The sequence below is a fragment of the Rutidosis leptorrhynchoides genome, chromosome 10 (assembly GCF_046630445.1).
Source record: "Rutidosis leptorrhynchoides isolate AG116_Rl617_1_P2 chromosome 10, CSIRO_AGI_Rlap_v1, whole genome shotgun sequence".
Classification (NCBI taxonomy): domain Eukaryota; kingdom Viridiplantae; phylum Streptophyta; class Magnoliopsida; order Asterales; family Asteraceae; genus Rutidosis; species Rutidosis leptorrhynchoides.
Genome location: NC_092342.1, coordinates 160325288 through 160350260, shown reverse-complemented (window position 1 = coordinate 160350260; position 24973 = coordinate 160325288). Strand labels below are relative to the sequence as shown.

Genomic DNA, 24973 nt, shown 5'->3' with positions numbered 1-24973 from the left:
AGAGGCGAACAGACGGCGTGATATTGCGAGCGTTACAGTACATCTCAAAAAGCATGATTTTCCGAATTGACATTGGTTCAAATTGGCCAATGCTAACACCGTAAAAGCTGCAAACATTCAAATTGAATGTTGTTAAAGGAATGCAAAGAATGGAGTAAAATAATGAACGACCATAGATGGCAACTTTGCCAAAAGGGGATGTGATGCACCCTCATGGGGAAGTGGTATTACGGCGTTGGCTCTTTTGACAACCCGAAAATTTCCGACCAAATATAAACTTTATCTTTATATTATTCCAACACGATAAGCAAAGTTTGTTATATGTTCATACATTCATTTAACCTCGACCAAATTCCAATGATTCACGAACCAGTAAATGAACATATATGATTAGGTATGTATATGTGTATATATTATAACTTGAAAATGTCAACAAAGTATTTAAACGAATAATACTTTACATGAATGTGTTTGTTTCAATATGATTAGCGATGGAGTTAGAAGATAATATCAAATGATTGAATTATCAGATACATTGAATTATGATTACGAGTCTCTGTTGAGAGGTCTACTTTGATTTAGGAAACTTTTCCTTTTTAACGGTATTCGGAATAATTGGTAAAGTGATTTATTAGAAGGAACAAAAGTGTCAATTAATGAGAACTAGACAAGGGTTAGTGGAGATTCTCGTTTGATTTTCAATTTATGCTTTACTATAATTGTCTCGTGACTTTTGATAAGATAAACTATTAGAATTGTATATTAATTAACGTGGAAGTAAAATTGTAGAATATAGATAACTATTAGAATTGTATATTAATTAACGTGGAAGTAAATTAACGTTTTACATTAAAATGATTTTATACGTTTATCTAACCTTTAGACTTTATATCACGTTGCACCAACAAATGTTAAAAACTTGAATTTTATTAAAAGTATATTTAATCTTACTTTTTGATAATGCTAAAAACGAACATATATTTCATAGCATTATTCCTCAAGAAAGACAAGCTTTTAATTGCAATTGTTCTATTTACAAGTGATATTCGTTTAAATAATAAAAGGTGAAGACAAAAGATAGATTCGACGAATTGAAGACGCAAATGACCAAAAAGCTCAAAAGTACAAAATACAATCAAAGAGGTTCCAATTATTGATAAGAAACGTCTCGAAATTACAAGAGTACAAGATTCAAAATGCAAAGTACAAGATATTAAATTGTACGCAAGGACGTTCGAAAATCCGGAACCGGGACCAGAGTCAACTCTCAACGCTCGACGCAACGGACTAAAAATTACAAGTTAATCATATATATAAATATAATATAATATATAATTAATTATATTAATTATATATATATTATATTTATAAAATAAATCGTCGGCAAACAAAGAGCCAAAAGCTGGTGAGCTGTATTTACAAACTCCGCGACTCGCGGAGTTTGAAGGCAAAATGGGCCGCGAGTCGCGGAGACCCAAAGTTTGAAACTCCCTATAAAGCCAACCGAATTCTGATCATTTTTACTCACTCATATATCCACCTCTCTATCTATATCGTATATATTTATATTTATATTTATATTTTAATTTTAATTTTAATTTTAATTTTAATTTTAATCCTAATAATAAGGGTATGTTAGCGAATATTGTAAGGGTGTAAGTCGAAATTCTGTCCGTGTAACGCTACGCTATTTTTAATCATTGTTAGTTATGTTCAACCTTTTTAATTTAATGTCTCGTAGCTAAGTTATTATTATGCTTATTTAATCCGAAGTAATCATGATGTTGGGCTAATTACTAAAATTGGGTAATTGGGCTTTGTACCATAATTGGGGTTTGGACAAAAGAACGACACTTGTGGAAATTAGACTATGGTCTATTAATGGGCTTTATATTTGTTTAACTAAATGATAGTTTGTTAATGTTAATATAAAGATTTACAATTGGGCGTCCCTATAAATTACCATATACACTCGATCGGACACGATGGGCGGGGTATTTATATGTACGAATAATCGTTCATTTAACCGGACACGGGAATGGATTAATAGCCACTAGAATAATTAAAACAGGGGTGAAATTATGTACAAGGACACTTGGTATAATTGATAACAAAATATTAAAACCTTGGATTACACTCAGTCGACATCCTGGTGTAATTATTAAACAAAGTATTAAAATCTTGTTACAGTTTAAGTCCCCAATTAGTTGGAATATTTAACTTCGGGTATAAGGATAATTTGACGAGGATACTCGCACTTTATATTTATGACTGATGGACTGTTATGGATAAAAACCAGACGGACATATTAAATTATCCAGTACAAAGGACAATTAACCCATGGGCATAAAACTAAAATCAACACGTCAAACATCATGATTACGGAAGTTTAAATAAGCATAATTCTTTTATTTTATATTTAAATTCCTTTATTTTATATTTAATTGCACTTCTAATTATCGCATTTTTATTGTTATTGCACTTTTAATTATCGTACTTTTTAATTATCGCAAGTTTATTTTATCGCACTTTTATTATTCGCAATTTCATTATCGTTATTTACTTTACGCTTTAATTTAAGTCTTGTATTTATTTTTAATATTTTACATTTGGTTTTAACTGCGACTAAAGTTTTAAAATCGACAAACCGGTCATTAAACGGTAAAAACCCCCCTTTATAATAATAATATTACTTATATATATATATATATATATTTGTATTTTTATAAAAGTAAACTAATATAGCGTTAAGCTTTGTTTAAAAAGATTCCCTGTGGAACGAACCGGACTTACTAAAAACTACACTACTGTATGATTAGGTACACTGCCTATAAGTGTTGTAGCAAGGTTTAAGTATATCCATTCTCTAAATAAATAAATATCTTATGTAAAATTATATCGTATTTAATAGTATTTCCTGCTAAAATTAATAGCTATTTTATATACTACTCTGCTAAAACATCAAGTATTTTTGGCGCCGCTGCCGGGGAACTTCTTAAACGCCGGAAGCGCAACGCTAATATAAAAAAAAAAGAATTTTAGTTTACTTTTATTAAAATTCGTTTTTATAAAAATACGTTTTTGATTATTCAAAAATATAAAAAGAAAAACAAAAATATAAATATTTTTAGGAGTTTGATAAATATTTTAGTTTTATAAAGTTTCTTTAGTTTGTAAAAATATAAGTTTTATTTAATTTATTTTATAAATATATTTTATAAATATAAAAAAACCGAAAAAATAAAAAAAATTTAATATATATAAATCTATTTTTAAGATATTTTTAAAAATTATAAAGTAAGTTCTATTTTTATTTAAGTTTTTAATTATAATTTTTTATTATACAATATAAACAGAAAATATAAAAACAGAAATTAAAAAAAAAAACGTCGAATAAAAAACGTACCTGAGTTGATTTTGGAACCCCGCGACTCGCGGAGGTTTGCTGCTTGAAATACCACGACTCGCGGAGCCACTTTGACACGGGTACACAGAACCCTAATCAAGCATTAATTACGGGTAATTATTATAATTATTAATATAAAACCCTAATTAGGTTTTAATTAATTATTTATTTTAGTTTTTATTATTATTTTGTTTAATTAGTTTAAATAAAATATAAAATCAATAGTTTTAATAAATAAATAATATAAAAATAATATTTTTATAAAAATTGTACTTTTTACAACTTTTAGTGTATTTTTATATTTTGTCCCTTTTCAATCGTTTTAGCGTAATATTTGTATTTTTAGCTCATATTTAGTTTTAAACTTAGTTTTTGCCATAGTTATTTTTACTTCTAGATTTTTAGGCTTTCCCGTCGAATTCCTTAAGTGCTTTTTCTTTAGACTAAGATTTAGGTGCTTTAGAATTTTGCAACGCCTTTTTAAGTTTTAGTTTCTTTTTTAAGTTATTTTCATTTGGGATTTAGTTTTTCCTGTAAGCTTTAATATTTTTAGACGCTTTTTACCTATGTATCAATTATCATTCCAATTAGTAATCTCAATTTGCGATTATAATTTTAAGTTAGTTGTAGTAATAAGGTTAGGTTAGTCAAGTATTTTTAAGTTTTATAAGTTTCTTTTATTTTTCCGTCACCTTTTATTTTTCAACCAATTTTTCTTTTTCGACCTTTTTCCGACGAACTCTTTTTCTTTCTTATTTCTCGCTATTCTAGTTTTAGGACATAGATTTTTATTCTACTTCTTATCTAAATTTCTTAAAATTACGAAAATTTATTTTAAGTGGTTAAATTGATAGACATCAAAATTTTCTGGTTCGTAGTAATAGTTGGATTTGTACGTGGACCGGGTTATTGGAGCCAAACAGTCCTCAATTATATTGAGACCAAACGAATCCTGCCCCACTGCTGCATCTTTTGGCTATTCGAAACGTGGGAAAAATCAGAAAAGTCTATTGATTGAATAACTTATTATAATTTTTCTTTCCTTTTAAAAACTAATAGGATATTCAGTGAATGCACCGAGCAAGACGTTCACCACCTTTTGTACGTTCACCACCTGTAACTAGATCAAGACATTTAGCAAATATTACTGCCGTTGATTTTTCTTTAGAATCGTCATCCAGTCGACCAAGTACTTCAGTTCAAATTTCCGATAATCCATTTTTTGAACCCGACCTCACAATTGAGAATCCGGAGAATATTCAGGAACGATTCGTAGATCCTGAACCACTAATCTTTCCTCCGGAACCACCAATCATTCAAACAGAGATTGTTGAAGAACGAACCATTAAATCAGAATCCTCTAGTGATTCCGATTCAACAAATTCAATTATGGAGAATCTGGAACCTTTAAGTATGGAAGACCGAATGAGAGCTAAACGCACTGGCCAAGGTCACGCAATTACTCATCCAGACATTAATGCGCCAGATTATGAAATCAAAGGACAAATTCTACACATGGTGACTAATCAATGCCAATTTAGTGGTGCACCGAAGGAAGATCCAAATGAACATCTACGTACCTTTAATAGGATCTGCACACTATTTAAAATCTGAGAAGTGGAGGATGAACAGATATATCTCATGTTATTTCCCTGGACTTTAAAGGGAGAAGCCAAAGATTGGTTGGAATCGTTACCTGAAGGGGCGATTGATACATGGGATGTTTTAGTTGAAAAATTTCTTAAACAATTTTTTCCTGCATCTAAAGCCGTAAGACTTCAAGAAGAAATTGTTACGTTTACACAGAAGCCAAATGAAACTCTATATGAGGCATGGACAAGATTTGGAAAGTTGTTAAGAGGATGTCCGCAACATGGTTTAGACACCTGTCAAATAGTACAAATATTTTACCAAGGATGCGACATCACTACAAGGAAAGACATAGATATAGCAGCTGGTGGTTCTATTATGAATAGCAGCTGGTGGTTCTATTATGAAGAAAACCGAAACTGATGCTTACAAAATTATTGATAACACTGCTTCCCACTCACATGAGTGGCACCAAGAAAAAGATATCGTTAGATCATCTAAAGTAGCTAGAGCCGATTCTAGCCATGACTTAGATTCCATTTCCACAAAGATAGATGCTATGGAGAGACGAATGGAAAAGATGACTAAAGATATTCACTCAATACGAATTAGTTGTGAGCAGTGTGGAGGACCACATTTGGCAAAAGATTGTCTCAGTATTGAATTAACAATGGAACAAAGAGAGAATATTTCATACATAAACCAAAGGCCTGGAAATAATTATCAGAATAATTATCAACCGCCAAGACCAATTTACAATCAAAACCAGAATTACAACAGAAATATTCCATACAACAACCAACAAGGTCCTATCAATCAACAAGTATCCAATAATACTTACAATCAGCAAAGACCTAATTTTCAAAACAAACCACCACAACAAACCGATGATAAAAAGCCGAATTTAGAAGATATGATGACAAAGTTAGTTGAAACTCAAACACAGTTTTTCACATCTCAGAAACAAACTAATGAACAAAATGCTCAAGCATTTAGAAATCAACAAGCTTCTATTCAAAATCTGGAACAAGAAGTAAGTAACCTAGCAAGGTTAATAGGTGAAAGAAAACCGGGAAGTCTACCTAGTGATACAAATGCTAACCCCCGGAATGAAACAGCTAAAGCCATTACCACAAGAAGTGGTACAACGCTTAAACCACCTGAAATACCTGTAACTTCTGATGAAGCTATTCCTACTCCACAAGAACCACAACCTGATCAAGATAAGGAAAAAGAACCGGTAGTTGAAAAGGTTAATGATGATAACACAGCTAAGGATAAACCTTATGTTAAACCATACCAACCACCACTTCCTTACCCGAGTAAAATGAAGAAAGAGAAACTTGAAGCCGAGCAATCCAAATTCTTGGATATGTTTAAACAGATAAATGTAAATCTTCCTTTCATTGATGTGATTTCAGGAATGCCTAGATATGCTAAATTCTTGAAAGATCTAATTTCAAATAGAAAGAAAATGGAAGAACTCTCGGCTGTTACTATGAATGCTAATTGTTCAGCAGTGCTGTTGAATAAGATACCAGAAAAATTATCTGATCCAGGAAGTTTCACAATTCCATGTTTTCTGGGTAGTCTTAGTTCAATAGAAGCATTAGCAGATTTAGGTGCTAGTATAAATCTAATGCCGTATTCACTATACGCTAAACTAAACCTTAGAGAATTGAAACCAACCAGAATAAGCATACAACTAGCCGATAGATCAATAAAATATCCTAGAGGGATAATGGAAAACATGCTAGTTAAAGTTGGTACTTTAGTATTTCCAGTAGATTTTGTTGTTCTAGACATGGAAGAAGATTCTCAAGTTCCTCTCATATTAGGAAGACCATTCTTAAACACGGCTAAAGCAATGATAGACGTGTTCGGTAAGAAACTGACCCTAAGTATAGAGGATGAGAGTGTTACCTTTTCAGTTGATAGAGCAATGCAACAACCACAATCTGCAGATGATACATGTTATTATATTCAAACTATAGATGCACATGCAGAATTATTAGAAGAATTTCCAGAATTACAAGGAACAGGAGAATGTTCTTTAGGAGAAGGTAATGAACCAATTGATGAAGCTGAAATGTTAGCTACACTTATAGCTAATGGATATGAACCAACAACAGAAGAAATTCAAATGCTAAAAGAAGAAGACAGATATCGATACAAATCATCGATAGAAGAACCTCCGAAATTAGAGTTAAAGCCACTTCCAAACCATTTGGAATACGCTTATTTACATGGTGAATCTGAATTACCTGTAATAATATCGTCTTCTCTTACTGAAAATGAGAAATCACAACTCATTTCTGTGTTGAAAGCTCATAAACCAGCCATTGCATGGAAGATTCATGATATTAAAGGAATAAGTCCTTCGTATTGCACACATAAAATCCTTATGGAAGAAGGTCATAAAACGTATGTGCAACGCCAATGAAGACTAAATCCTAATATGCAAGATGTAGTTAAGAAAGAGATTATTAAACTGCTAGATGCAGGTTTGATATATCCAATCTCTGATAGTCCATGGGTAAGCCCAGTTCAATGCGTGCCTAAGAAGGGTAGCATGACTGTCATTACAAATGAGAAAAATGAGCTTATTCCTACTAGGACTGTAACAAGATGGCGTGTGTGTATTGATTATAGAAAATTAAATGATGCCACCAGAAAAGATCACTTTCCCTTACCTTTCATAGATCAAATGTTGGAAAGATTAGCCGGAAATAGTTACTATTGTTTTCTAGATGGATTTTCCAGATATTTTCAAATTCCAATAGCACCCAAGGACCAAGAGAAAACCACATTCACATGCCCTTATGGTACATTTGCTTACAAACGCATGCCATTTGGACTTTGCAACGCCCCTGCAACCTTTCAAAGGTGTATGATGGCGATTTTTCACGACATGATAGAAGAATGCATGGATGTTTTCATGGATGACTTTTCAGTCTTCAGTAATACATTTGAATCATGTCTAGTTAATCTTGAACGAATGCTTATTAGATGCGAACAATCAAATCTAGTTCTTAATTGGGAGAAATTCCATTTCATGGTTATAGAAGGCATCGTTCTTGGACATAAAATTTCAAAAGAAGGAATTGAAGTGGATAGAGCTAAAGTAGATGTAATTGTTAAACTTCCACATCCCACCAATGTTAGAGGAGTTAGGAGTTTTCTAGGGCATGCCGGTTTTTACCGACGTTTCATAAAAGATTTTTCTAAAATTGCCACTCCTATGAATAAACTCCTAGAAAAGGATGCTCCATTCATCTTTTCAGATGAGTGTATCAAATCTTTTAATATTCTTAAAGAGAAACTCACTAATGCGCCGATCATGATAACACCAAATTGGAATCTACCATTTGAACTAATGTGCGATGCAAGTGATTTTGCAATGGGAGCCGTTTTAGGACAAAGGATTGAAAAACGATTTCAACCTATATATTACGCTAGTAAGACGTTACAAGGAGCACAAACGAACTATACAACTACTGAAAAAAAACTCCTTGCTATTGTCTTTGCTTTTGACAAATTTCGATCATATCTCGTTCTAGCAAAAACGGTGGTCTATACCGACCATTCTGCTCTTAGATACCTATTTTCGAAACAAGATGCTAAACCAAGATTAATCCGTTGGATCTTACTCTTACAAGAGTTTGATATTGAAATCCGAGATAAAAGAGGAGCAGAAAACCTCGCCGCTGATCATCTTTCTAGTCTTGAAAATCCTGAATTAGAAATTCTAAATGAATCGGCCATACAAGACAACTTTTCTGATGAATATCTATTGAAGATAGATTATAAAGAAATTCCATGGTTTGCAGACTATGCAAACTACTTAGTTTGTGGATTCCTTGAAAAAGGATTATCGTACCAAAGACGAAAGAAATTCTTCAGTGATATAAAACACTATTTTTGGGAAGATCCACATCTGTTTAAAAGTTGTCCCGATGGAATAATACGCTGATGTGTATTTGGAGATGAAGCTAGTAAAATATTAAACCATTGTCACACAGGACCAACAGGAGGGAATTATGGGCCTCAACTAACAGCAAGAAAAGTTTATGATGCTGGATTATATTGGCCTACAATTTACAAAGACGTACACCTTCTTTGCAAATCCTGTGATGCTTGTCAAAGGGCCGGAAAAATAAGTCAACGTGATGAAATGCCACAAAATGTCATCCAAGTATGTGAAGTATTTGACATTTGGGGTATTGACTTTATGGGTCCATTTCCAAAATCTCATAATAATCTCTATATTCTCGTAGCCATTGATTATGTATCTAAATGGGCGGAAGCACAAGCTCTCCCAACTAATGATGCACGAGTTGTAGTCAACTTTTTAAAACGTCTTTTTGCAAGGTTTGGAATACCGAAAGCTTTAATAAGTGATCAGGGTACTCATTTCTGTAATAATCAACTTGAGAAAGTTCTTAAAAGATATGGAGTAACTCATAAAATCTCCACCGCATATCATCCACAAACAAGTGGACAAGTTGAAAATACTAACCGAGCTTTAAAACATATTCTAGAGAAAACCGTAGGATCAAATCCGAAGGAATGGTCCATTAAATTGGAGGATGCACTCTGGGCTTTTAGAACAGCCTACAAAACTCCAATTGGAACCACACCTTTTAGACTTGTTTATGGAAAAGCATGTCATCTTCCAGTAGAAATTGAACACAAAGCATTTTGGGCTTTGAAGACATGTAATCTTGACTTACATGAAGCCGGACGTCTACGATTAAGTCAACTAAACGAATTAGAAGAATTAAGACATGAAGCATACGAAAATTCGTTAATCTATAAAGAAAGAACGAAGAAATGGCATGATAAAAGAATCAGAAGTTCAAAAGAATTTAAAGAAGGAGACAGAGTTCTTCTTTTCAATTCACGATTCAAGCTATTTCCTGGAAAATTGAAATCAAGATGGTCTGGACCATTCATAGTAAAAAGAGTTTTCCCATACGGAACGATAGAATTAATAAATTCAAATGGGATTGAATTTAAAGTTAATGGTCACAGAGTTAAACACTACATAGATAGTCCGATGGAAGTCGACAATGAAGTTAATCACAATTTCGACACCACAGCTAACTAAGTGTGGGGAGAATCAAGTCTTTAAAGGATAATATGTATTTCTGTTAGAGTTAGATTGTCTGTTTTCGTGTAGTTCTCGAAAATGGAACCCGAATGGTCTTTCCCTAGCAGACCCTAAAGAACTAGTCTTCTTCCCCCATTCTGAATTTTTATTTTTTTAGGTTTTTACAAAATGAAGACTGCCTGTGAACTAAACCATGGTCTAATGCTACACGCTTTGATCACTAAACGTAATAATGACACACTACCAAGTGAAATAGTATCAGTAATCAGAGAAAGAATGGACGGAGTTAGTAAAGAATCCAGATGCGAAGATAATAAGTTACAATTTGGTAAAGGAAAATCAAAATCCGCAGCAAAAAGAAGAGCACGGCACCTAGAAAGATGTCACAAATGCGGAAAATGGTCACATGGAGGTAAATGTTCAAATAATCAAACCTATTCAAATACCGAATTTGTTACTTTATGCAGAGACGGACCGTTCATATGTTTAGAAGAAAAGACACTGAATGCTCGAGGTTACGCCTATGTAGCCATGGAAAACTAATTAAACCGACTATCTTATGAATGGGATAGATCATATAACTAAGAAATCTATTTCACAGGTAAGTCTGTACAGTCTTTATTTTTATTTTTATTTTTAACCTTTTGATAATAAACGCTAATTTGTTCGCTAAAAAGTATTAAATTGGTATTAAATAAAATTAGGTTTGGCGACCGAAATTATTGATATCATTCAAAAATTTATTACATCACTATGAAATTTAACGTTTATTCTTAAGGTATAAATATCTTTAATCAATCAACCCAAAATATTTCAAAAATTCGTCATGAGTTAAATTAGGTCTTGGAACCGAAATTACTTTACCGAAAAGAGGGGCGCATATTTTTGATAATATTTGATTGATAAATGTGGGATAAAAAGCCAAAAAGAATTTTAATTTTATTTTTACCATGTTTTTAAAATTAATATTTAAATCTTAAATTAATATTGCAAACTTTGTAAAAACAATATATTTAAAAATTGTAAATATTTGAAAAATTAATATAAGTTTGGTGTGAATTTATAATATGAATTTTTAAATTAAGATTGGTGTGAATTTTTTATTTTTAAAATATGAATTTTTAATTTTATGCATTTTAAATTGTAAGTTTGGTGTGAATTTTTAATATTAATTTTGAATTTTATATTTAAATTGTGTGAATTTAAAAACAAAAATTTACTTTATCTCATTAAGTTAAAAATATGATTTTTAAAATTCGTCGTAAGTTGAAGACTAGGTCTTTAAACCGAAATTGCTTTACCCGTGGGAGGGACGAGAACTTTTATTATCATTATTTTTAATTTTATTGAATTAAAGTATGCCAAAAAAATAAAAAAACCCAAAAATCTTAGCTTTTAAAACAATCGCTACAAAAAGAAAAATTTTAAAATTTTGTCGAAGGACGGACTAGGACATCGATCCGAAACGACCTCGTCCTAAATAACAGGGGAAACAAAATTTTAAAATTAATTACTTAATTGTTTTAATTAGTATAAGTTATAAAAAAAAAAATACCAAACTCCGCGACTCGCGGAGTTTGAAGGCTTAAACCCCGCGAGTCGCGGGAGGACCAAAAATCAGAAAAAAAATAAAACGCAGAACTGATCAGTTGCACACCACAAAACTCACAAACACAGCGAAGAACAGCCGAAAACACTGCCGAAAATACACGAAAAAACACCCCCAAAATCACAATTTTTAACCGTTAATCATCAAATCTTTTACTAAAATCATGTTGAGAAGGATGCTATCAAGGAATTACTCAAGAAAAACGGTAAATTTCTACACCTAAACACCATTTAATCCGAAATTTGGTGTTCTTGAGCAATTTTTCCCCCAATTTGATTTTGATGCTTTTTAGTGTAATTATTCTTAAATTGTTTATGTATTATGCTTGTATAACCTAGATTGATGCTATTTAACATGATTAGAAGCCTTAAACTTCAAATTTAGAGTAATCTAGGGTTTGTGTTCTTGAGCAAATTTGGGGCTTTTTGATATAAACAGGTTATGGCCGATTTTTGTCATGAATTGTTGCTAAATTAAGTAGTGTAACATGTTTAGGTAGTTAAATGATCCAAACTTTGAGTCTAAACATTATTTTGAGAATTAAAGTGGACTTTTTCAAGTCTAAAATTCATGAACTTGATTTTTGAGAGATAATGCCATTTGAAACTTGTTTAATTGCTAGTAATGATTATTTTGACATGTTATTTGAGTTGAATGCTTATGAACTTGGCGAACATTTTCGTATATGCTTATTTGAAAAAGTGTAGATTTGATGAAAATATGAAAATGAGCTTAAGTTTGATATAAATTGATCATGTCATTGTAATTATTTTGATTGATGATTTTGCTGACACTAATGCATATTTGGATGCACAAAAATTGTGTTTGATGTGTTTTGCAGACTGAAAGGGGTGAATCTTCATCCCAAGCTCGCAATACTCCTGCTGAAAATGCGGAACAACAGGAGGTGGATAACTACTACAAGCAGGATATACCTCATCCAGTCATGACATTTTCTGATATGCACTTGGAAGATTTGCACCCAAACCTGAGATTTGACAGACTTTGGATAGATTATCCAAAGTATCAAAGGGGGTTGCATACTCTTCATTCTAAAGTTGTTGAGGTACCTAGGGTCATAGAATGGGGACCATTAGAAGCTGTAGAATTGGCCGGGCCAATTAGGGAATTACTTGCACAGAGGTATGGTAATTCTACTTTTAATGACTGGGTACGTTTATTCACCATGCGTAGACCTGTATATAAAGTATGGTGTGAAGAATTGTTGTGTAGTATAGAATTAAATGATCGGGTAGCTAGTTTAACCGATCGATCTTTTATTAGATTTTTGTTAGGAGGTTCGATGCGCCACATGTCTTTACTCGACATGGCTCAGGCTTTACGTATATATACGCCTGAGGAGTTAGCATCTGCCGATTGTAGAGGGTTGATACTAAATGGTAGAAAGATAGATGAAAATTTTGATACACACGGTGTATGGAGTCAAATGACAAGCCATCACCGATTCAAAGGGGGAAATTACTCTTATTTAGATATAGATAGAGCTGAATTAAGAGTGATTCATAGGTTTTTAGCTAATTCGATTACACAAAGAGGTAAGAATAAGGAAAAGGTAAATGAACAGGATTTGTTTTACCATATGTGTATTCGAGACCCACAAAGCGCTGTAAGTATACCTTATTGTGTGGGTTATTATTTATCAGCTATGGTTAGGGGGATGAGACCGCATAGCATAATAGGAGGTGGTATTTTTATTACTTTGATTGCTGAATATCTCGGTGTGGATATAAGTCGGGGAGGATTATTAGTCGAAGAACCAGAACCCCGCGATACTATAGGTTTAAATGTATACCATGGTGCGAAAGTTTTGAAGAGGCGAAATAACGCCGCGGTACAATACCATGGTAGACATCCACAGGTTGAGAGAAACCAACAGCAAGGTAATGTAGGAGGGGGAAATGAGATGCAAGAAATGCAAAGGTTTATAGCTTCACAGGAATACGAAAATGCTAGACAGAGAGCATTTAAAGATTGGCAAGTTCATCAAAACCAAATCATAGCTCATTGCCAACATATAGGTAGAAACTATATTCCTACACCAAAACCCATATTCCCTCCCTGGTCTATAGAGATGTAGCCACCGTATCCTACGTATAACCCTGCCGAAGCATTTTATAGCACCTATGGTTATGCATGGAACCCCTATTGGTACAAGTATCATCCCTAGTCTACTTAGTTTTATTTATTTTGTAATTTGTAATGTTGATACGTTTAATACTTATGTTAATATTGTAATAGTTTTTATAATTTTCTAACTTTTATTCTTAGATTTTAATAATTTTTGAATGTGGGGTAATATACCAAACTTCAAAAATATGTATATATGTTTGCAGTTTATCTTATGTACACAACAGGGTAAAACAACGTATTTTTAAAGACTGGCATTAAGTTCAGCAAAAGCAACTAATTTTGACGACAAGATGCAAAATATATGTGAAATAATAACAAGACGAAATGAACAAATGATGTGCACCATTTATCATTCAGCAAATAAACGCCAATATATTTGGAAACTTTGGTAAAAATTTAATCATTTTCACACAAATCACCCTCAATAATTTAAATTGTTACTGATTTCTTGCAAATGAGGGCATTGCAAGATCTTAAGTGTGGGAAGGGGTTAAATTCTTTCGGATTTTAAAATTTTTATCTTAAACACTGGTTTACCATTAAAAATACTAGTAAAGAAGTAGTTGTATTAGAATCTAGTGCTCTCTGATAATAAAGAACAGCCCTAGTCTTATATACTGACTACCCAAATCTAGTAAAATTTTTCAAAATTTTCAATTAAATGAACTCAAAATCATGTTTATACATATTTATGAACGATAAAACTAGGTTTTAACACCGAAAATATTGTTACCTCAGAAAGGACATAAATTGAGAAACAAACCAAAATGTTAAAATTCATTTAAAATGGAATAGAGGACGATAAAAAGGAAAATAAAAGCCAAGTGTGGGAAAATTTACCAAGTTATTCAAAACATATATCACATATTTTTGTACAAATAACTGAAAATACTTTTACTTTGAACTAAACTAAAAAGTTTTACCTGATTTACTGTAAGAAAGATGGATCTACACGATGAATCAATTCCATCATTAAAAGGAAGTAAAGTCTTCCGAAAAAGACACGCGCTTCTTGATTTAGGTCAAAAAGTTGTCGTCCAGAACAGCTGTAGGTTGACGAAAAATCTAGAAAAGTCATCACTAAAATCAGCAGGAAATCCATGGACCTCAGCATCAAACAGGGTCGCCAAGTGGTCAGATTTATCCTAACCATGAGAAGCATTTATCTCGTACAATGGGGGGACACCGTGCAAATTAGCTTGATAAGACTAATGAATCAGATCCCCAGAAAGGATAATCTCCTTAAAGATTAAAAATCAGCTTTTAAGACTGATATTACTCAATCCTTGAGATTGACCTTAAAGATTGAGAATTCAAACTCATGGAATTCAATGATATCTAAACTCGAGCTTGAACGAGAAAATATTTTGATCAAAATTACAAACCAATTTGTTTTCTGAAAACCCTATTCTCAATGCGTTCATTACCATTGAACGTAAAATCCTAGGAATTCACCTGGAATTCATTAGGTCACCTGAACCAAATCGGGTGTCAACCGTAAGAACGGTGGTTGCATAGCATGGTCAAAGACATGACCTTGTGCCAGACCAAAAAATCATAAGGGTGAGCTTTACTATTGCTCCTACCAAGGATAGTAATTGCATCCAACACGTTATAGACCATAATTAAAAGCATGTCAGGGGACATTGCCTTAACAGTTGCTTGTTCAACGCTTTCCTTTACAACCGGACGGTAGTTTACCGAAAGGTAATATACGGGACAAGTAAACTGGACGTGTTACTTTCCTAATACAAGGTTAGCAAGTGGGTGACACAAAACCACAAGTTTTGAGCTAAAATTTTCAAATCTGAAACCCACCAAACCCACAAAAATATTTTGCAAACACCGGTAAAGGGTTATTCCGGAAAACTTATCTAGGGTAAAAACTAGATTTAATTTTCAAAAGATCAAATGTTTTCATAAAGATCCAATTTCCTTAATGGATCTAAATTTTTATAGTCATGTGGGACGGTAAACCATATCGTTACTACCATTGTTTATACCGCCGTATAGAAATCACTGATGTACAAAGTGTGAAGAATAAAGAAGTGATTCTAGTATTTCAAGACGATATTGCTTGAGGACAAGCAACGCTCAAGTGTGGGAATATTTGATAATGCTAAAAACGAACATATATTTCATAGCATTATTCCTCAAGAAAGACAAGCTTTTAGTTGCAATTGTTCTATTTACAAGTGATATTCGTTTAAATAATAAAAGGTGAAGACAAAAGACAGATTCGACGAATTGAAGATGCAAACGACCAAAAAGCTCAAAAGTACAAAATACAATCAAAGAGGTTCCAATTATTGATAAGAAACGTCTCGAAATTACAAGAGTACAAGATTCAAAACGCAAAGTACAAGATATTAAATTGTACGCAAGGACGTTCGAAAATCCGGAACCGGGACCAGAGTCAACTCTCAACGCTCGACGCAACGGACTAAAAATTACAAGTTAATTATATATATAAATATAATATAATATATAATTAATTATATTAATTATATATATATATTATATTTATAAAATAAATTGTCGGCAAACAAAGAGCCAAAAGCTGGTAGCTGTATTTACAAACTCCGCGACTCGCGGAGTTTGAAGGCAAAATGGGCCGCGAGTCGCGGAGACCCAAAGTTTGAAACTCCATATTAAGCCAACCGAATTCTGATCATTTTTACTCACTCATATATCCACCTATCTATCTATATCGTATATATTTATATTTTAATTTTAATTTTAATTTTAATTTTAATTTTAATCCTAATAATAAGGGTATGTTAGCAAATATTGTAAGGGTGTAAGTCAAAATTCTGTCCGTGTAACGCTACGCTATTTTTAATCATTGTAAGTTATGTTCAACCTTTTTAATTTAATGTCTCGTAGCTAAGTTATTATTATGCTTATTTAATCCAAAGTAATCATGATGTTGGGCTAATTACTAAAATTGGGTAATTGGGCTTCGTACCATAATTGGGGTTTGGACAAAAGAACGACACTTGTGGAAATTAGACTATGGTTTATTAATGGGCTTTATATTTGTTTAACTAAATGATAGTTTGTTAATGTTAATATAAAGATTTACAATTGGGCGTCCCTATAAATTTCCATATACACTCGATCGGACACGATGGGCGGGGTATTTATATGTACGAATAATCGTTCATTTAACCGGACATGGGAATGGATTAATAGCCACTAGAATAATTAAAACAGGGGTGAAATTATGTACAAGGACACTTGGTATAATTGATAACAAAATATTAAAACCTTGGATTACACTCAGTCGACATCCTGGTGTAATTATTAAACAAAGTATTACAATCTTGTTACAGTTTAAGTCCCCAATTAGTTGGAATATTTAACTTCGGGTATAAGGATAATTTGACGAGGATACTCGCACTTTATATTTATTACTGATGGACTGTTATGGACAAAAACCAGACGGACATATTAAATTATCCAGGACAAAGGACAATTAACCCATGGGCATAAAACTCAAATCAACACGTCAAACATCATGATTACGGAAGTTTAAATAAGCATAATTCTTTTATTTTATATTTAATTTCCTTTATTTTATATTTAATTGCACTTCTAATTATCGCATTTTTATTGTTATTGCACTTTTAATTATCGCAAGTTTATTTTATCGCACTTTTATTATTCGCAATTTCATTATCGTTATTTACTTTACGCTTTAATTTAAGTCTTGTATTTATTTTTAATATTTTACATTTGGTTTTAACTGCGACTAAAGTTTTAAAATCGACAAACCGGTCATTAAACGGTAAAAACCCCCCTTTATAATAATAATATTACTTATATATATATTTGTATTTTTATAAAAGTAAACTAATATAGCGTTAAGCTTTGTTTAAAAAGATTCCCTGTGGAACGAACCGGACTTACTAAAAACTACACTACTGTACGATTAGGTACACTGCCTATAAGTGTTGTAGCAAGGTTTAAGTATATCCATTCTCTAAATAAATAAATATCTTATGTAAAATTGTATCGTATTTAATAGTATTTCCTGCTAAAATTAATAGCTATTTTATATACTACTCTGCTAAAACATCACTTTTCTAAAACATTTTACAATATAACAACTTCTACTATTATAACCTTTGTAATAAAATGATTGGAATATAAAGTAATTAGAATATTAAAACATCTTTGTAAACGTTTTTATATAAATAAAGTATATCAATTTTAAACTTTAAAGATACAAATATTATGAAATAATATTTCTTATTATTTAAATGATTTCAGGATATATGAATTTGAATATTATTTGTTTTGAAAAACTATATATAAATATTTTCCCAAATTTATATTTCGAAATAAAAATATAAAAAAAAATATATTTTAACTTAATCATAAAACGTCCTAATTTAAAATAATATATTTTGATAAACAACGAGTCACTGATTTATAGAAGCAAATGACCACAAAGCTCAATTTTATAAGTTACAGTTTTTATATGGTAAATTATAGATGATTAATTAAGTCTAATTATTTATAATAGGTACACGTCGTGTAACATAAAGAGCTAGCTTTCTAAGCGTACGAGAATGTGTTCAAGAAACCGAAACCGAGACTATAGTCATGTGACAACGTACAATTCATTGGAACTACAATTACAAATTAACTATGCACTTAAATATAATATAATATATAATTAATTATATAAATAAAATATATTATATATTAAATATTATAAACGTCCGCAGCCCACGAGGGAATTAAGTGTGAGTTGGATTGGTAACCTCCGCAATCGCGGTACTTTTGCCCACATAACCTCCCAGTCGCGGAGCACTTGGGTCTAAAAGTGGCCTATAAAAGCCTCGAGCGCGTTTCGGTTTCAATCCATATCTATCTCTCTATCTTTCTAATGTACTCCGTAATTAATTATTTATTTTACATTATTATTAATAAAGATTATTATTATTATTAATCTTATTATATTAATATTAATAATATTATTATACATAAAATACTACGACAAGGTCATGAGCGAGTATTTTCAAAACTGGTTTTCGAGTAGGATAGGGCTAAGGAAATTATGGGTTATAGCTATGGAGGTGATGGATATGGTTCATAGGTTATGCTCGTGAGGTCAATCTAGTGTTTATCATCTCTGTTGCATCTACGTACCTTTCCTGCAATATTGAATCTCAATATTGATACGTGAGCACTCATAACTTAACTTTTATACATTAATAGTGTATCCCTGACTAGTGCTCGAGTATATAGGGTTATGCATGCTTGAAATTTTGATATTGCCATGAGATAGGATATGTTGAATCTTGAATTAGTTACATATGCGGTTGAAATAAGGTATAAGATATGCATGTCGTTGGAAAGCTAGCGAAAAATTAAGAACTTTTCATTTAGATATCGAATGGTTTCGATGAACGGATTAGAAATTATAGTCGATTGAATCTTTGTATTATTATTGGAAATGATTATTATTATCGTCGTTATTATCGTCGTTATAATTTTTATCTAATTATTATTATTATTATTATTATTTATTATTATTATTATTATTATTATTATTATTATTATTATTATTATTATTATTATTATTATTATTATTATTATTATTATTATTATCTTTATCAATAAAAGTATTATCATTAAAAATTGTTATTTTTACTATTATTAATATCGTTAAAGTTATAATTAGTATTTTTATTATTATTATTATTATTATCATCAAAATAGTTATTAGTATTAATATTATCGTAATCTTTATTATTATTAGTATTATTTAAACTAATATTAGTAAAACTTAATTACTATGATTACTATTATTATCATTAAAATGAACGCGATATAAAAGACGATTAAAAGTTATCAAACGAATCGAATAGAAAAATAATGAGTATGAGTATCATGATGAAATTAAAATATTGTAAGATATTGATTTAGATAAAATTTTCGTTCTTATTATTTTTATCACTATTATTATTAAAAGTATCGTTAGTATTAAAACTATCATTTTAACAAAAATTATCATTTTAAATGAAATGTTATTGTTATTACAAAATCTCATTATTATTATCTTTTTAAATAAAATTATCATTTTAAAGTTAATATTAAAAAGTACCGTAAATATTAATGTTATCATAATTAGAATTATCATTTTATCATAAAATCATTTTTAGTAAATATAGATATTGATATTTTATTAATAGAGTAATAATAATAATTATTACAAAATAATACAACCTTTACTTATTATTATTATTATAATGTTATTTTATCAAAAATAATTATGTAATACAAATAATATAGTTACCTTAATAAAACCTATCATATTATTTTATAATATTAAATGAACTTTAAAAATTTTATTACTTAAGATATATGAAAGTATATTTTTATATAAAGTTTTATTTATTAATAAATGAATTATAGTAGTTACTCTAATAAATCTTTTAAAAATATTTGAAAATTTAAAATGACGATATCTAAACTATATAATAATCATGTATAAATTTTGGAAATCATTTTGAGTCAAATTGACTTTTGTTGACTTTTACATAGTAGTCTTGAGCATTAGGATTGTGATACACTACGACTTGACCTATATTGATAGACAAATATTTATCATTATATAAATATATATACTTAATATAGGTTCGTGAATCCAAGGCCAACCATGCATTGTTCAATGTCGTCATATGTATTTTTACTACAAAATACAGTATAGTGAGTTTCTTTACTCCCCTTTTAAATGCTTTTGCAATTAATATTTTTGGGACTGAGAATACATGCGCTACTTTTATAAATGTTTGATGAAATAGACACAAGTACTTAAAATTACATTCTATGGTTGGATTATTAACCGAATATCGCCCTTTAAGTCTGGTAACCTAAGAATTTAGGGAAATGGCCCCTGATTGATGCGAATCCTAAAGATAGATCTATGGAACTTAACAAGTCCCATTCGGGGTACGAATGCTTTAGTACTTTGAGATTATTATACATACGAGAGGTTCTGTTTTGGGGATATTCTATGCATTAAGTTAACGTCGGTTACCAGGTGTTCAATCCATATGAATGATTTTTATCTCTATGGCGTGCGAAATGCGTGATATGAGATTAAGTTTATGAGAAATTGAAATATGAAATCTTGTGGTCTATTAAAATTATGGAAATGATTGATTATGATAAACTAATGAACTCACCAACCTTTTGGTTGACACTTTAAAGCATGTTTATTCTCAGGTGTTAAAGAAATCTTCCGCTGTGCATTTGCTCATTTTAAAGATATTACTTGGAGTCGTTCATGGCATATATCAAAAGACGTTGCATTCAAGTCGTTGAGTTCAATAGATATTATTATTAAGTAAATGACAGATTGGGTCATTTATAGTTGAATATTATGAGATGGTATGCATGCCTGTCAATTTTTGATGTAAAGAAAGTTTATCTTTTAAAAACGAATGCAATGTTTATAAAACGTATCATATAGAGATCAAATATCTCGCAATGTAATCAACTATTGTGAATCATTTGTAATCGATATGGACTTCGTCCAGATGGATTAGGACGGGGTGCTTCAGTTGGTATCAGAGCAGTGGTCTTAGCGAACCAGGTCTACATTAGTGAGTCTGGACTTCGACCGTGTCTGCATGTCAAAAGTTTTGCTTATCCTGTTGTGTTGAAAATTTTCTACTTATCATCCTTAGGAAATTAACTGCCTATCATTCTTAGTCTAGACACGTCTTGCTCCATTGATTGCATGAATAGTGTATAGACAAAATTCATATCATAGCGTATCTTCTAAATCATATATTATCGAATCTATTACTGTAAACTTTGCCTGACATGTCCCGTAAATTCCTCCATAATCTACGAAATTTTTTTTGCTCTATATATATAAATATTCTATGTAGTTAGAATATCATCCAATATACGAAGATTATTTTATATCGAAAATTCTTTATTCAATTTTACGAAATGGAATTCGTCATTAGTTCAAGTCCCTCGGATTCTGAAATGGAATCCCACTCAAGCTCCGAAAGCATTGTGACCGGAATGGATCAACCAATTAGCCATCATCTATTTTGGATGAATTGGGGATGGGTTCGTAGCCTCCTCAATCATTGGAGACAAGAAGAAGGCGATCCTTTCCATCCACCACATTCCCTCTTGGCGAAGAACCTGAAGCACTTACCGGCGAACCTGTCCGAAACACCATTTTCTCTCTCATTTCCAGAGTATCTCGTCATGATTATATACTACATCAAATTCTAGACTTTATTCAAACCGACAATCACCCCGGTGTAATAAAAGAAGTCAACGAGCTTCGCTCTCGGGTAGTGGCTTTGGAGAATATGGTGCAAAGGTTACAAACACCAGCAGCAGCACCAGCAGCATAACCAGTACCACCATCATCAACGCCAACGGTACCACCACCAACCACAACCACATCATAAACCTCAACTTCACAACCTGTCCCACGAGCATCGACATCATACACCCTATAGACATCAAGGAATACCACAACGATGAAATATTAATTCATAACTTTATCGGAAAAACATTCTACAGCGATTATGTAATTTCTAAAGTTTAGAGATTATCTATTCTAGCTTTAACAGTAAATCGGATAGAGAAGAAACCCTGACCGGAATAGTGCGCGAGTTGCAAGCAACACATGTTACACAAGCATTAACAACAGTACCGTCAGCATCGTCAGCACTAACAGTACCGTCAGCACCACCAGTACTAGCAGTACCATCGACATCACTAAAAGTATCATCGGCACCAGCAACGCCTACAACACCACAAACTTCGTAAAATCTATAACCACCAAAGATAATGACACCACTATCATCAACGGATACATTATGAGTTATGAAGTATTGACTCAGTTCTACTGAAGGATTTATATGTATATCTTATATATAAATTTTGAAACTATAATAAAATCTTCCCGTACTAAGCTATTACGTGTGAATCTTAACTACTCAGTTAATTCATATTACTAATATGCAATGATGTACATCTTTCGTTGACAACTTAACTATCGTTAACTACAATCTCTGTTTCAACAAATTATGTTTCATAGTAAACCAAGTGTACTATTCAATTACATGCTTGATTTTACACTTTCATCATCGATGTACTCAAAACTTTTCAGATAACATCATTCGTACCTTGCGAATTTTACGAAAATTCCACGAACACCCACATCGTGCACCAACAAATAATGAAGTATTGATTCATAATTTCAATTACATTGAAGAAATACTCCGTAAAAGTTATAGAAGGATTATTCAATCCTAGTTTCAACCGTAAATCAAATGAGTTTAATTTAAACTCATTAAATCTATGCTACATCTGAAGATAATATACACAATTATATTTTCAAAAGACTGTAGTAAAAAAATAAAAATTATTTTGTACAAAATATTAATTGTGAAATTTTTTTAACAGGTAGGTAATACCCGAGAGATAAATAAATTCACAATTAATATGCTACATTCTTCGAATCTGATTCAGCAATCATCAACTATACTCACTATTTTCACAACAATAAACGTTCTTGTATAGAAATCAAGACAACCATACTCATTCTAATCTAATTACATATTCTGATCTTGAAATCGTAGAATTTAATTCGAAATATAACCAGAATCATCACTCTTAAATTTCTATATCTTTCCAAGCTATATTTTGACTTCAAAACTGTGCTAGAACATCATATGTATATCAACGATTACAATCTATGTTCAAACCCTTCGAAATTCCTGAAGACACTTCAAACAATGAACAATTAAGATGATGATCCAACCACATGTTACCCACAGTTATGTACCTGAAGAACTCTAGAAACCAAAAATCATAGTTTAACACGTATCTGTGACAGATTCTTTGGCATTTATTAGCAAAAATAACTTTGCGATCTGATGTTATGCGAGGTGTATACGAAATACTTATTATTTTTACTACGAAATACTATTAAATACGATACAATTTTACACAAGTTATTTATTTATTTATAGAGTGGATATACCTAAACCTTGCTACAACACTATAGGCAGTGTACCTAATCGTACAGTAGTGTAGTTTTTAATAAGTCCGGTTCGTTCCGCAGGGAGCTAGCCAAATTTAATACTATATTTATTTTAAACTATATTTGTATAAAAATATATATATAAGTAATATTATTATTGTTATAAAAAGGGGGTTTTACCATTTAATGACCGGTTTGTCGATTTTATGTCTTAAGTCACAATTAAAACCTAATGTAAAATATTAAATATAAAAATAACTTAATTTAAAGCGTAAAGTAAATGACGATAAATAAAAATGCGATAATTAAATTTACGAAAATTAAAAGTGCAAAATATTAAAGTACGATAAATTAAATGACGATAAATAAAAGTACGATGAGATATAAATTAAAGGAATTATGCTTATTTAAACTTCCGTAATCATGATGTTTGACGTGTTGATTTTAAATTTATTACCATGGGTTAATTGTCCTTTGTCCTAGATTATTCAATATGTCCATACGGTTTTTTCCATAACAGTCCATCAGTCATAAATATAAAGTGCGAGTGTCCTCATTAAATTATCCTTATATCCAAAGTCAAATATTCCAACTAATTGGGGATTCAAACTGTAACAAGGTCTTAATACTTTGTTTAATGAATACACCAGGTTATCGACTGCGCGTAGTCCAAGGTTTTACTACTTTGTTAACAATTACACTAATTACCTTTGAATGTAATCCACCCCTGTTTTAATGAGTCCATTAACTATTAATCCATCCCCGTGTCCTGTCAAATGAACAATAATTCGTATTTATAAATATCCCGCCCACCATACCCGATTAAGCGTATGTGGTTATATATAGATACGTCAAATTGTAACCTTTATATTAAATTAACGAGGTATCGTTTAGTTAATATAAAGCCCATTAATAGCCATAGTCTAATTTCCACAAGTGTCATTCTTTTGTCCAAAATCCAATTAGGGTACAAATCCCAATTACCCCGTCTTTAATATTTAGAACAACATCACAATTACTTCGGCTTAAATAAGCATAATAATAACTTAGCTACGAGACATTAAT

General features: G+C 31.3%; 1 non-coding gene across 1 annotated transcript; it reads right to left on the bottom strand.

Moving 5' to 3' along the window:
- Positions 1 to 5179: 5179 nt before the first annotated feature.
- On the bottom strand, positions 5180 to 5286 carry LOC139873938 (small nucleolar RNA R71). Its single transcript, XR_011767648.1, has one exon. It is a non-coding gene; the product is annotated as a small nucleolar RNA R71 (small nucleolar RNA).
- Positions 5287 to 24973: the final 19687 nt, after the last annotated feature.